Here is a 15,545-nt window from a genome sequence, read left to right as displayed (position 1 = left end):
TCAGAGGTACTTATTTCTTTATATTATGTATATTTATCTTCTCTGTTGTTCTGCAGAACTTCCTACTGGGATCCTATTCATTATTTTTTTTTAGTGAGAATCATTACCCAGTGATTTGATGAGATTCAGTTCAATTTCTTGATAGATTAATTTACAAATGGGCAAAAAGTTTACCTTGCAAGCAATTCACTTTTTGCCAAAATTTGTAATATAATTTCCAGCCCATTTATGCGTTTAAATTGGATGCTGCTTCTGTTTTTCACGGGTCCTGTTTCCCGAGGTGAAGTGAAAAGAAACATGACCAATAAACTTCTGGAATCAAAATTTAAAATAATATATATAAATCAAAGAAGTTGACATTCCATATATATAAAAATTACAACCTTTAAAAACATTGGTTTCCAATCCGATACAGAGAAAATTTAGTTTTACATATCTTTATCTGTATGTATGGACCACAGAACATTATAGATAACAAAAAAAAACAGAAAAATGCTGGTACTGCCTTGATCTCTCAAAATGCTTGTTTCATGAAAATAAATTTATATGCAAAATTGACACCAATTCAGATTTCTTTCAGGGACACATCTTGCATGTTGAACCACACAGCCAACACTGAATTTCTTGATCCTGTTTTACTACTCCTAGTCTTTTATTCTCAATGATAGATTCTTTTTTTACAATAGCACAGCTGGAGAGGCAAAGATTAGCATTTAAGGATCTCAAGATATTGCAAAGTAAAGCAACTAAAAATATTTTTGACGTGCACTTAATGTTAGAAAGATGGCTGCTAATGTTACGTGAATCAAGTTCACACAAAAAGGAATGCTCTGTTGGAAGTGAAGAATATATAAAAGAGTTGGACAGCCTGGCAAATCCCTGCCAACATTTTTCAAATCTACAGTAATACCATATACCTGCATTAGGACTGTTTTCTGTGCATTGCATATTTGAATGTCTGTCAACATGCCTCTTAAACATGGTAATAGTATCTGATTCCACTACCTCCTCGGGAGATCATTCCAGATCTCAACAAATCTGTGAAAAAAAATTAACCTCTATTTTTTATATTTTTTATTTACAGATACAGCACAGTAACCTGTACATTTTTGCAAAATCGGAGGACACCGGAAATCCTGTGCTATCACAGGAAGTACTTACAAACTCCTTACAAAAAGCTGTGGGAATCAAACTCGGCTACACTCACCGCTACACTTTGGTGCCACTCCTTTAAAATCTCTTTTAAATCTCTTGCCTCTCTCATCTTAAAACTATGCCCTATTGTTCCTGATATCACCACAGTAAAAAAAAAGAATCTTGATTATCTATACCTATCATAATTTTATATAACACTAGTAGGTTGTTGCCTCAGCCTTCTTCACTCCAGGAATAATGAACCCTACCTATTCAATTTCTCCCCGTAATTAAAGTCCTCAAATCCATGCATCATCTTGGTGATGCTCCTGGGTTTTTGATCTTGAATGAGGGATAGGTATTGGCCAGAATACAAAGAATAACTCACCTTCACTTATTCAAAATAGTATCATGGGATCTTTCACATCAAACTGAGGATTGACAGGACCACAATCTAAGCAAACTTTGGCAATTCCCTCATATGGCACTGGTATCTAATCTTGTATATTTATGAGCAAGATTCCATGTTTGGATTTGAAAGAGATGACAGTATTGCCAGCTGAGCCACAGATAATATTATGGAATTAAGGTTTAGCTCTGCCAACTAGGCATTTTTTAAAAATTTAGAGATATAGTATGCTAACAGGCCCTTCAAGGCCAACAAGCCTGCGCTACTCAATTACATCCATGTGACCAAGTAACTTACTAACCTATACATCTTTGGAATGTGGGAGGAAACCAGAGAACCCGGAATAAATCCAAGAGGTCACAAGGAAAACATATAAACTCCTAACAGAGAGCAGCGAAATTGAACCCTGGTTGTTGGCTCCGTAATTGCATTACGTTATCTGCTACACTACTAGGCCGCAAACAAACTGAGGCCTGTTTCCTATCTCTTAAAGATTCCCTAGGTTTATAATCCTTAAAGAGGATGGAGAAAGCTCAGTCTTCCTGCAAAAAAATACTTGAAGAAATTGAATTAATCCGGTCCAGTTTAGCTGGCGCTTTGTGTCTGAGCACCAATGGCCTTTTAACAAAACGCAGGTTCATCATGACAATTTACAAGTTTAATTTTAATCGTAACCATGTAGGCAGCTGTGAAGTGGTAAGCAACTAGGAAATGGTAGCTGGTCACATAGAGAGAGGGAAGGAAACAAAAGAATAAATAAAAAGGTGGGCAAACCAGCCTTACACTGCTCTTCCACACCTTCTAGTGGCCAGATGGAAAGTAGATTTCACTAGACTCTGAAATCAAATTGACTTTCCTTACTTGCAGTAATGGGAATCTTCCAGATTTCACTAATGCAGAACGACACTCACTCGGTTTTTAATTAAAATATTATCTATTTTAATATGTACTATTAAAGATAAACAGTGCTTCACATATTAAAACAAAATTGAAATCTATCATTCTCAATGATCGTGAATCTCAAGTTAATCTTACCATCATCTGCTTTACCCATGTCCTCAAGTAATATGAAACTGATATGTTCAACGGCTCACGCTACGAGATCTGACAGAGAATGGAGCACACAAAAGATATACTGTATGTACTCCCTACACGTTAAATACTTGGCCAGATACAGGGGCAATCTGATCAACAATGTAGTTTTCACTCAATGTTCTTCCAAATTTATGGTCTATTAATAGTTAACTTTGTAATCACTTACAAGCAGGAAAGCTTTGTCCCTGCCAAACTAACAATTCATTTCTGGGAGTCTCTTCTATTTTTTTGGAATGCCATCTTGTCGAGAGCACAACATGAATGCTTCAAATTTTCCCTTTTATTTTCACAGAAAGCCCAGAGGTTAGGTTTAATAAGGATCAATGGCAGTTTATCTAGGACACAGCTACTTCAGAATGTGCAAATTAAAACCAACACTTGAAAGAAATGGATTTAATTAAAAAATGTAGAGCCACAGGCTTTGTAAATTCAATTAAAGGATTTATGCAAAGGTTCAGTAGTTATTTTTTAAGTTGCCGCCTATGTAATGAGATCTTCATATATAAAATCAATAGGTAATCTGGGATAGATGATTTCTTAAGAACATTTTAAAATCAATATTAAAAATACAGGTTGTAGGAAGGTCCAATTCTACGGTCCTACATTGCGAGATAGCAGTGTTATCGCAAGCCTCAATGAGTTACTTAGACTCACTCTTACTGGAGGTTAATCACTTTGGTGCTGTAAATGGCATCACTTAAAGAACAGGACACAAACATACTTTTCAGGTCACTCGCATTCAAAGTGTACTATTCAATAAAGTTGCCCTCTTACTGCTTATGTGTCTTTTTGTGATTTTTCTGGTTGCAAACAATGTGCAATGTATTTCTACTTTATTTATATGGTATTAAAAGCATTGACCAGTCAAGGTTTTGTGTCTTAAGTTTTACTGTGGACACACCTTATGGAAGAAAGAAACACATATATCTATATCTTGCTCATTTTTATACCAGAGGTTCTCAGTTCGAATGAAGAATTTTCAACCTGAAAAGTAAACTGTTTCTTTTTTCTGCCAGACCTGCTGAGTGTTTTCAGCAATTCTATTTTTACAAGCGGTTTATTTCCATGGATGCTGCCTGACCTGCAGAGTCCCCCCAGCATTTTGTATACGTTGCTTTGGATTTCCGGCATCTGCAGAACTTCTTGCGTTTAGTATTTCTGTATGTTAACTTTATAAACCTCAGCTTCCACTCTATTTGAGACGTCACTGTTAGTTTCAGAGTACCAAGTTAAAAAAGGTTCAAGTAACACCAGTGGGTACTGCATTTGTAGACTTTATGCAAGGACATAATTATGAGTACAGTGTCACACCTTTTCCTAAGATGGTCTTTGGATCATCGCACTCTTGGCCAGATGGAAAATGATTAGCTGTGCAGTGTTCTGGTGACACATCTAGTATTCAGTCTAACGAAAATTTTCTGGGAGAAAAAGCTGAAGTATCAAGAGAGGATTAGGGAATTTGAGGGAGAGAGAGAAAAAAGAAATCAAACATTATAACTCTGTGGTCATCAACTAAAGGTAAGTGCTTGCTATTAGAAGCTTAGAAATGTCAAATTAAATAACACAACTATAATAAATAATTCGCTCTTGCATGGACTTATTACTTGGTATTACAGGAATAACATTCACCTGACAGGTAGTCAGGCTCAACATTTTCAATTTTACTTTAAGTTGGTGAGGAAGTATGAATGAATCTTTTCTAGATTAACACAATATTTCCCATGTTGTTTTCCAAGGTTATACATTGAATAGCAACCTACGTACACCAACTACTCTAATTAACAACCAAAGGCTGAGGATTTATTAAACTGCTCTGATTTTATCTGACAGTATCATAAATTCAAGCAATTTCATCCAGTAAGAATTATTTCCTCAAGTAATTTGAGGAAAATGGTGGGGCTTGTTATGCAACACATGCTTTGAATGCCACACAATCATCACATAGAGTAGAAACTTGTGAAAAATTCTAGTTAATTGGCATATGTTCTTATTCTATAAATTCCAATTGTCACTGTCACTAATTCTTAACAGTGGGCCATTGAGTTGGCTTCCCTTGGATTAGAACTACATTAACACATTTTGGGAAAGAAAAGGAGCGTGACTATATTCTTGCAATCCTAAAATTCCAAGTGAACATTCCAGAAAATAGTCCTACACTTTTACTTTAATCCACTTTCTGAAAAGTAATTGTTTTGATTACAACTGCGTTCTGTCTTGGGACAATTCTCCACATTAAAAGGGTTATAAATATAAGATATTATCGTAAATGAAAATCTGAAATGCACCCAGTGCACACATCCCAATCAAAATTAAACACCAAGTGCAAAATTAGATTATTCCCATAAATATCACAGCATTGACTATATCCTGGTTGGTAGCTATTTATAACACTGGCTAATTAACTGGTTTGAGACAGAGACTGATGACATTTTAAAATATTCTTCAGAAAGCACCAAATAGCCAGTATTTTATATCCACCTTTGGTGGCTATTACTTCAAAGCTTCATTTAACTAGCAAGTGAAAATCCTGGAATCAAAGAAATTAGGCTACCAAACCCAACAGATTAAGAGAATCAGCTACTAATGGTCATTTTGCTTCAGTCAACTTCATACATTTCCAGCGTATAGTAATTAAATCTCAAACAATGCCAGTCCTTGTATATTTTACAATTTGTTAGTACTCTCCTTTGCTCCTCCTTTGATGTTTTTCAGTGCGTACTTTTAAAATAAAACATTCCAAGAAATAAAGTTGCCAAACTTAAAGGAAAACCCAAAAGTATATTGCACATTAATCACAGTTCCAGTTAATAGATATTTTTAAAAGGCTGCTGATTTGCCGACTTCCAAAATCTATTCTGCATATACTGAGCACCATACAACAAAGTCTCTCTCCTTTATAGATCTGCATACATTCTGTAGATTTACGCAACACAGTTGCTCGATTCTCAAGGAAGGAGTTTTTTTTCTCATAGTTTTTTTTATTACATAAAAAATTAAATTTGATCCATTTCCAACTTGTATGACATTTCAATTCCCATGATAAAAGAGCTGGAACATCAGGAAATTTTCCAGTTCTAATGGCAAGAATTAGAATTTCAGCCCTTCAGCATGTACGTATTAACTTAAGTTACTGACTCCAAGTGCATAAAAACACGCATCGCTTCTCAAATGAAATGTCACACTTAAAACTAATTGAAATGAATTAATCAATTCCCTGCAGAATCAAGTGAAGTTAATATGTTAGAATGTACCCCATGATGGACCTGTTTCAGTTCATTGCACTGTGCTGAACTCTATGTCTATATTCTTGCAGTATTTTTGGCACTGAAGAAAAGTGTGCTGTGGGAATAAAATTATTTTACAAAGTTTAGTATTTTTTTTAATAATTTCAGCATTTTTGTTGAACGATAATGTTGACTCAGAACAACATATTATAAACCCCTGTAGTCATTAATTATGGTATCAGCCGGCTGATGAAGTTATGCAGAGCTTAGTGCTGTAGTTTTTAATTGCAGCAGGTGGAGTGGAACTAAAATGAAACAGAACCTCAGACTACAAGCTGAATTCAAAGTGAAAAGCAATTTCAAACATGTAGACACAGTTTTTGCTACTTGGAGAGGTGTTTTATTTATTTATATATAGATACGGTGTGGAACAGGCCATTTCAGCCCAATGAACCATGCCACCCAGCAACCCACCTATTTAACACTCACCTAATCGCAAGACCGTTTACAAATAACCTACTAACCATAACATTTTTGGACTGTGGGAGGAAACCAGAGCACCCGGAGGAAACTCATGTGGTCACAGGGAGAACGTACAGACAGCACCAGAATTGAACTAAGAACTCCGACACCTCAAGCTGCAATACCATCACACTAACTACTACATTACAGTGACACTACAAAATCTACAAAACTACAAAATCTCCCATTTACGTTACCAAAAATGTATCCACTTCTGCTTGTATCCATAGGCCTCCACAATCCAAACCCAAAACTCATTCTCTTACACACACACCCACACACACACAGAAAGAATTCACCAAGGAATTCATTTCTCTGGCAAAAGAGATGTACTCCTCTTGTTAAGTATTGCATTAAGTATGCGTTGAGACAGGATTTGAATAGAATAAATGATCCAAAAGAAAGGGCAATGCATGGACAGCTGAAGATGCTGTTAGGCCCTCTGGTGAGAACTCAGGCAGTGAGTTGGAAAGACTGAGACTGCAGACGGTGTCCCAGCTGGAACCAAGGAAATAGGTAGAAAAGTCCAGAATAGGAAGAGGAATCTTTGCTCACAGCCAATAACCTCACCTTGTGCACAGAAACTAACCCGTGATTACTTCCAAGTGAAGAGGCCCAAAGATTGTTTCAGGAATCCCAGTCAGTCTGAATGCTCATATACAGGATCCTGCCTGCAAGACAGCAGAGTAAGATCCATCATTTTATCTTGGAGGGGAGACAATAGCAGTAGCTCTCCAAGATAAATTTCACATTCAGAAGACCAATGAACAGCACACAATTCCTGTGGGATTACTACATTTTAAAACCAGGAGTACAGAATAATAAATTGAGCTGCAGTGGAGAAATATTATCTGCAAAAGTTAGCGGCACAGGCTATCCACTAATTACAAACATTGCAGCTACAAACAAGACCCTCTCCCTTACCCAGTACACTCCATAAATAAACACAAATATGTCTTCATGAAAAGGGCTAAAGCTGAAATGTCAACTGCTTCTCTTTCCACAAATGCTGTCTTACCTGCTGAGCTCTTCCTTCACTTTAAGCTTATATTACAAAATGGCTTCATAAGTTCAAAAGGCATTAACATGCATTAAAGCATGTTAATGCCTTAAAATATCTAAAAGGAAATTCCATTAGCTAACGGCTTCTATTGAATATATATCGATACTTACAATCAGCGATCAGTTTGGAAATCACAAGGTGCAGCTGCGTGATCATAGACCATCTCTATTGTAATAGTACACAGCAGGGAACTACTTCACACAAGTGATGTTGAGAATGATCACCATATTTATACAGATTGTATAAATAATCATCATATTTATACAGATTCCTTCATTGACTCATATTATGTACATAGATATATTTGAAAAATTTTGAGATGGGGTCTAACCGCAATCTCGCAAACATGCAAATTTGTAGATATTAAATCAGAGGATAAAAAAGATTGTGTAAAATTATTTTAATTATTTTGCTTCCAAATATCATGACTTTTTTTCTGCTAATTTAAGAGAAGAAAATAGAGCAGCGCCTCTACTCCCTTAGGAGGATGCGGAGATTTAGCATGACATTTAAAACTCTGACAAACTTTGATAGATGTGTAGTGAAGAGTATATTGACTGGCTATATCATGGCCTGGTATGGAAACACCAATGCCTTTGAATGGAAAATCCTACAGCCCACCCTATCAGGGGTAAAGCCCTGCCAACCACTGAACACATCTACATGAAACACTGTCATAGGAAAGCAGTATCCAGCATCGAAGATCCTCACCAGCCAGGTCATGCTCCCTTCTCACTGCTGCCATCAGCAAGAAGGTACAAGGGCTCAGAACTCACACTGCCAGGTTCAAAAACAGTTACTACCCCACATACATCAGGCTCTTGAACAAAAGGGGATAGCTACACTCATTTGCCCAGCCATTGAGATGTTGCCGCAACCAATGATCTCACTTCACAGTCTCTTTATCTTGTTATCTGACTTTCTCATTATTTGTTGCTAGTTACATAGTGTGTTGTCTTCTGCACTCTAGCTGACCTTTCATTATTCTGCGATAGTTATGATTCTATAGATTTGCTGAGCATGCCGACAGTAAAATCAATCTGAGGGTTGTATATGATGACATATATGTAATTTGATAATAAAGTTTACTTTGAACTTTAGAACGCTGGATAGCTTCAATCACCAACATGACCATCAGCACTGCACATATGATAGATAGATATACTTAATTGATCCCGAGGGAAATTGGGTTTCGTTACAGTTGCACCAACCAAGAATAGAGTATAAAGTACTCTAATACTCCAAGATAGAGTAGTTCAGTATAAGAAAACTAATCTTTGGTTCTATTCAATGCTCTTAGTGGTTTGGGACGACAACTCAGAAGAGCTGTTGCATATAGCACTATGAATGGGAAATCTGGTTGCAAATTTTTACTTGGTATAGTGGATTGCCCAATGGTTGTGGCAGCTCCCTGGCCTTCAATGCAGAATTTCTCTGTGGTGAAAATAAAAATCTACGTTATGCTTTTATCTTCAATATATTTGATGTTGTTTATTAACCATGACAGGCACAACTCAAGTTTTGCAGTTACTAATCAGATGTTTTCACAGTATTGGGAACTGTGTAGTTCTTTGTTTAATTGACAGCTTGGGAGACTTCCACAACTGGTATCCTTTTTACGTGTCTGAATGCATGGTGTCATTGGGTTTTGGAAAGAAGTGGAGATAACATCAAGCAGCACATTCTATTCAAGTGCCAGAATGCATCCCAGATCACAGAAATATACAAACAGCTAGCATAATTTTAGTTCTGAACATAAGCTAGGATGCAGAAGATTTATTAAATTACTGATTATTTCATTCTAAACCACGACAAGCAGGCTCAATAACTAAGTTCAACAGGCACAAAGTGGTGAAGTTTGTAAGCCCCACAGTCAGAAACAGTAAATCACAAACACAAGAACGTCTGCAGATGCTGGAAATCCAAAGCAACACACACAGAACGATGGAGGAACTGAGCAGGTCAGGCAGCATCTATGGAAAGGAATAAACAGTTGATATTTTGGGCCAAGACCGTCTTCCGGACTCCATTAGATGAAGCACTAAGTCAGTTTTGCTCAAGGTATCAGACCAGCACATGATCACAAAACAATTGTTTACAACTTCTTTACTGAGTTGAGAAAAGTGATAACCTAATCAAGAATGGCTTGATCAACCTAATCAAGAATTTATTTAAATAAAAAAAAGTTAGCTTAAACACCAACTTATTCATATCCAACCTTGTTGTCCAAAGATTCTTGTAATACAAGAATCAGACATAAGAGAGGGCTTGCAGGGGTCGGCACATGAAGCTCAATCTACTGCTTAGCATTGATCAGAATTTCATTCAAACTGACGAAATAGAACTGCAGATTTCAGTATTTTTTCTATGTTATGCTACAGCTCATGCTGTGTCTTTCTGGTAAAATGTAATTGATCTACCATAAATAAATGCACCAGTGTTACAAGCAACATAACACTCTGACCTTTGAGGACATACACATACACAGTAGAAATCCCAAGTGATCTCCACAGCAGAACACACAAAGTGATACCCCTTCATTCGTGTGACCTATACTCGATGTGCATTAAGGAACAGGTTCTGGTGTGTTGAAAATGTAGTCTGCTTCCACTAATGATGTATCAGTTCTAAGCAATGATTTAAAATGTCCAAAATTATCCACACTAATACATACCATCTGCTGCACTAGAAACGTGGGACAGAGTGATGTAAATTCTACCGAGTTTGAAGTGACTATCTCAGACAAGATTCAAGATTGGTACATTGTTACTATTTCCCCCAGAACATGGACAACAAGGAAAAAAGATCACAATCTCTGCTCATTTTGCAATTCAGAATCAGGTTTAATATCACTGGTATATGTCATGAAATTTGTTAACTTTGTGGCAGCAGTGTAATGCAATACATGATACTAAAAAAACAGTGAATTAAGGTAAATCTATGTGTGTGTTAAGATATATATATATATATATCTCTCAAATAGTTAAATTGGTATGTGGCCAAGTGGTTAAGGCATTGGACTAGCGGGTCGTGAGTTCAAGCCCCAGCCGAGGGAACGTGTTGTGTCCTTGAGCAAGGCACTTAATCACACATTGCTCTGTGACGACACTGGTGCCAAGCTCTATGGGCCCTAATGCCCTTCCCTTGGACAACATTGGTGTCATGGAGAGGGGAGACTTGCAGCATGGGCAATTGCTGGTCTTCCATACAACCTTGCCCAGGCCTGAGCCCTGGAGAGTGAAGACTTTCCAGGCGCAGATCCAAGGTCTTGCAGGACTAACGGATACCTTTAATTAGTTAAATTAAATAACAGTACAAAAATAGAAATAAAGAGTATTGAGGTAGTTAGTGTTCATGGCTTCAATGTCCATTCAGAAGTCGGGTAGTAGACGGAAAGAAGCTGCTTCTGAATCACTAAGTGTGTGGTCGGATGTACAGAGGGCGAAGCAATGAGAAGAGGGTATGTCCTGGTAGTGGGGGTCCTTAATGATGGACACTACCTTTTTGAGGCACCGCTCCTTGAAGGTGCCTGGATACAATTCGTATTAATTCAGCTGAGTATTCTGAGAGATACTTATGATGCACATTCCATGCAACGTCCTGTACAGATTGAATCGATCAATCCTGGTTGTATGGGCATGCATGCTAAAAAAACAGAACTGTCACAATGGTTTGAAATGCGACTGAAGGACTAGGATGTTAAATGCACAATGCAAACAAATCTCACTTCTTGTGCTGATTCCATTTGTTAAGCTCCAAACTCAATCTACCAAGTTAATGACTCACTTCATCCTTGACCTATAAGTGCAACAAACAATCCGGAGCAGCAGACCCACTTGCCTGAAAGAATGAAGTATGAACATCTACCTACATTGTAGATTGCATCAAAAATAAAGCAATTAGAAATACAAATGCCTCCACAGAATAACATTACCTGCTTCTTCTCTGTTTTGCAGGACTTTATTTCCAACCTGTCCTTGGCATATCTTTTAAGTTTTATCTGTGTTTATTTTTATGGTGTAGCTTCATTATTGTAATGTCGGGGCCAATATCAACTTCAAGGTGCTTCAGCTATAAACCAGATTTTAAAAAAAGCAATCAGCAGGTAGATAAGAATCACTCTGAACCTACAAACAATGAAAACAATGAAAATGGTTGATTTTATTTAAGTATTTAAATGCCTGTATCAGAGTGACCAACAAAAGCAAAAGTCGAAACCTAAGTGAAATTTTATCTTCTCTTGAAATATTTACATATTATTTACAGAAACAGCATGTTATCTTTAAGTGAGCCCACACTGCCCAATTACACCCATTTAACCTAAACTGTGCGTCTTTTGATTGTGGGAGAAAAGCAGAGCACCCAGAGGAAACCCATGTGGTCATGGGGAGAACGTACAAACTCTTTACAGACAGCAGTAGGAAATGAACCCGGGTCACTGGCACTGTAATTGCATTACAGGAACCGTTACGCTACAGTCCCGTCTCTTCAGTAAAACAGTAGGATTAACACTGGCATTTTCACGAGGTGACAGATGCTTGTGATGGGGAAAAAAATCTTTTCTTTCGCTTAAAACTTCAAGATCACATTTCAGACAGTGCACCGCAAGTTGCAAAATTATACCACCTTGATAACCAGGTCATTGCAATGAAACGTCCACGGGCATTATTTTTGGGAGGGACAGATTAGCATGGGAATAAAGTTATTAAAACCAGCAAGTTGTTTATAATATTAAATTATAAATCATCTTAATGAACTGTGCATGTAAGAGAGGGAATCTTAGTACGTATTTCCCACCTCTCCAGTCTATCAGTAGAACTTAAATTACATTTCTATTGCTTCTATTATGAATATATAGTTAGTGGTTGGCTATTCAGCCCTCCATTTAAATTACAGATGTACAGTGCTTCTCTCCAGTTACAGCTTGATTCATTTCCCTAGGTGCCCCATACACAACAAAGTCATTAACTCCGACCTGAAAACGCCACTTAAGCCCCAACATCCACAGCCTTTAGGGAGAAATTTGCAGATTTTCACTTCTGACTGAACAAAGAATATTCCACAACTTTACTTCGAAATAGTCTGGCTGTAACTTTCAGAATAAAGCCAACATATTCTACAACTCTGCCAACAAAACAAATTCTGAATGTTTACCCTGTCGAATCCCTTTATCATTTCATCGGCCTGAATCAGATCATCATTTCAGCTGAGACTGCCAAGAACCTCTCCACCATACAAGCTGCTGCAAGTATTGATGGGCATTTTTTTTTAAAAGATCAGCAGAATACTACATACCCAAAAAGACAGTATTTGGTAATTCATTCTATTGTCACTTGTTACTAATGGATGCTGTATTTTCCACAACTAAACATGGACCGCAAAGATTCTGACATGCTCTGAGCAATAGCGCATAATACAGGCCATAGAGTCACAGAGCACTACAGAGGAGAAACAGGCCTTTTGGCCCATCTAGTCCATGCAAACAATTAAGTGCCACACTTTCCCCAATCACCGGAAATAAAGCAAGTCCAAGCCAAGTTTATGGAACCAATTTAAACTAAATGTTCAGGTGTGCAATCCAAGGTCAATTTATCTTTCCCATGGTTTAGTGTCCAAAACAGAACGCAGTATGCCAGAAGAATTCTAGGAGTCTTAGCAAATAATTAAATTATTTCCTTATTTTTGTATTCTACAAATTCGGATAAATAACTCTTAAATCCCTTCAGCTAAGTTGCTAATATATGTGGTGAAAGGCTGGGGACCCCAATATATACCTTTACAATTTGCTACTTGACACATCCAACACCAAGAGAAGAATCCTCTTATCCCATCTCCAGCCTTCTACTTCCAAGCAATTACTGACGACCTCCAACTCTTCTGAACTACTTTGCAAATATATTTTTCACGTTCTTTTTTTAATTTAGTGGGTTTCCATTTATCTCCTGGTCTAATGGTAATTCAGTTTTATAGCTTTAATGCAATTTCAAACAAAAATGCTAAAATCAAGCACTGGATAGTAGGTAAAATAACTACCACAAATATTACAATTCATTTAGTATAAAATTTACATTTCTTACTAAGTTTTATTTATATTTAATCATGTACAGAGAATTTAGAACATTACACCACAGTACAGGCCCTTCAGTCCATGATGTTGTACCGACCTTTTAACCTGTTCTAAGATTAATCTAACCCGCCCCTCCCATATAGCCTTCCCATTTAGATTGGGGCTATAAGGAAAAATAAACTAGACTAGTGATATTACTCTAGTCCTACAATTCTCTTACACGAGTACAAAAAGCTGGTAGACTACTTCCGTGGTGTATTACTATCTACTTTGGTTCTGAATTACATTATTCAGCTTTGACCAAATAAACAATTGCTTCAAGGCTTGGTAAATCTAACATTTCTGACATTTCCCCAACTCCCAAAGTCAAAATTGACTGCAGCTAAGGCTAAAACCAGGATGTGGCAAGCCAAAACAGGGTATGATAACCAACATTCCCTCTAATTTTTTTTTAAATCTGCATGGACTAACCATTACTCTGAGCAGGAAACTTTTACATGGCATGAAAATTGCACAGTACTTTAAATGTATTTTTTTGTAATTTGGATACTATGAATATTTAGAATGAAAATTGAAGAATCACATACTTCTGATTTTTGTTTATTAATTGAGGGGTATAATCAAATACAGCACAACAAAAGAAACTTTCATATTTCGTAAATTTTTTCTAACTGCGTCCAATTCCAGCTGCACGGAAACAAAGGCCATATGCATGGGAGCAGTTGTTACTGAATGGCCATGCACCCGCTCAGCTTAGAGGGAATAATGCTGATAGCAAGTTCCCCTAACAGTCAATAAGTCCATAAGACATAGGAGCAGAACTAGGCCATCTGGCCAATCGAGTCTGCTCCACTGTTCAATCGTGGCTGATCCTTTCTTCCCTTCCTCAGCCCCACTCCACAGCCTTCTCCCTGTAACGTAACAAATTTCACAAATTCACCACCTTCTGACTAAGGAAATTTCTCTGCACCTGTTTTAAATGGGTGCCCTTCTATCCTGAGGCTGTGCATTCTTGTCCTAAACTCCCCCACCATGGGAAACAGTCTTTCCACATCTAATCTGTCCAGGCCTTGCAGCATTCGAAAGGTTTCAATGAGTTCCCCCTCAACCTGCTAAATTCCAGTGAATACAGGCCCAGAGCCATCAAATGTTCTCATATGATGATGATGATCATCGTCAGGTACCGTGTCCAGTTTGAGCTTTGACTGCCACGGCCCATACACTCCTGTTTTGGGCCAATGGATCAATTCATTGGTATTCATTTCCAGTTTTCTGACTGCTGTCTCCATCATAATTTGTCTTTCCCTTCCTCTTGCTTTCTTCCCTTCAATCTTTCCCATAATTACCGTGCATTCTAACTCCTCTTTCCTAATCACATGTCCAATGAAGTCACGTTGCCTCTTCATGATCTCACACATTATTTCTCTTTTTGTACTTGATCTGCTCATGACATCTTCATCAGATATTCGTTTAGTCTACGATATTCTTTGCATCCTCCTCAAAAACCACATCTCTGCTGCTTCAACTCATTTCCTCATGTTACTAGATATTGTCCAACATTCTGAGTCATATAACATAACCAGATAAACATAACATTTCAGTGCTCTGAGGCAGGTTGTCATGCCTAGTTTAGTATTGGTCAGTATACTCTTCATTCTTGTAAAGGTGTCTTTTGCCATCCCTATTATTCTTTTGATGTCCATGTCGCACCTGCCATCTGATGTCACCCAGCTTCCTAAGTAGCAAAAGTTCTGTACATGTTTTATGTCTTCCCCATCTATTCTCAGCCTGCAGATAGGATTCTCCTTCTTTTTGGATATCACCATACATTCTGCCTTTTTGCAATTGATGATAGACCCATTTTTGCACTTGCTTCAACAACTATATCAATTAAGTTTTGTAGTTCTCCCTCCGTACTTGCAATTAACAGTGTCATCTGCATATCTAAAATTATTGATGTTTTCACCACCAACTTTGATTTGCAAGATGTCTCTTATTTTTTTGTAATATTGTTTCATTGTACACATTAAA

The 15,545-nt window shown here is 37.3% G+C and overlaps 1 protein-coding gene and 1 long non-coding RNA gene across 7 annotated transcripts in view; both read right to left on the bottom strand.

Moving 5' to 3' along the window:
- The window catches only part of LOC134356329 (uncharacterized), a 92,119-nt gene extending 88,397 nt beyond the window's left edge, over positions 1–3,722 (bottom strand). The window contains exon 1 of the long non-coding RNA XR_010020334.1: positions 2,579–3,722. This is a non-coding gene — a long non-coding RNA (uncharacterized LOC134356329). The remainder of the gene's footprint in view (positions 1–2,578) is intronic.
- Positions 1–15,545, bottom strand: part of wwox (WW domain containing oxidoreductase) — a 1,184,285-nt gene that overhangs the window by 685,755 nt on the left and 482,985 nt on the right. The window lies entirely within an intron of this gene.

This window comes from Mobula hypostoma, chromosome 14 (assembly GCF_963921235.1).
Source record: "Mobula hypostoma chromosome 14, sMobHyp1.1, whole genome shotgun sequence".
In the NCBI taxonomy this organism is placed as follows: Eukaryota; Metazoa; Chordata; class Chondrichthyes; order Myliobatiformes; family Myliobatidae; genus Mobula; species Mobula hypostoma.
This window is presented reverse-complemented; position numbering and strand designations above follow the sequence as displayed.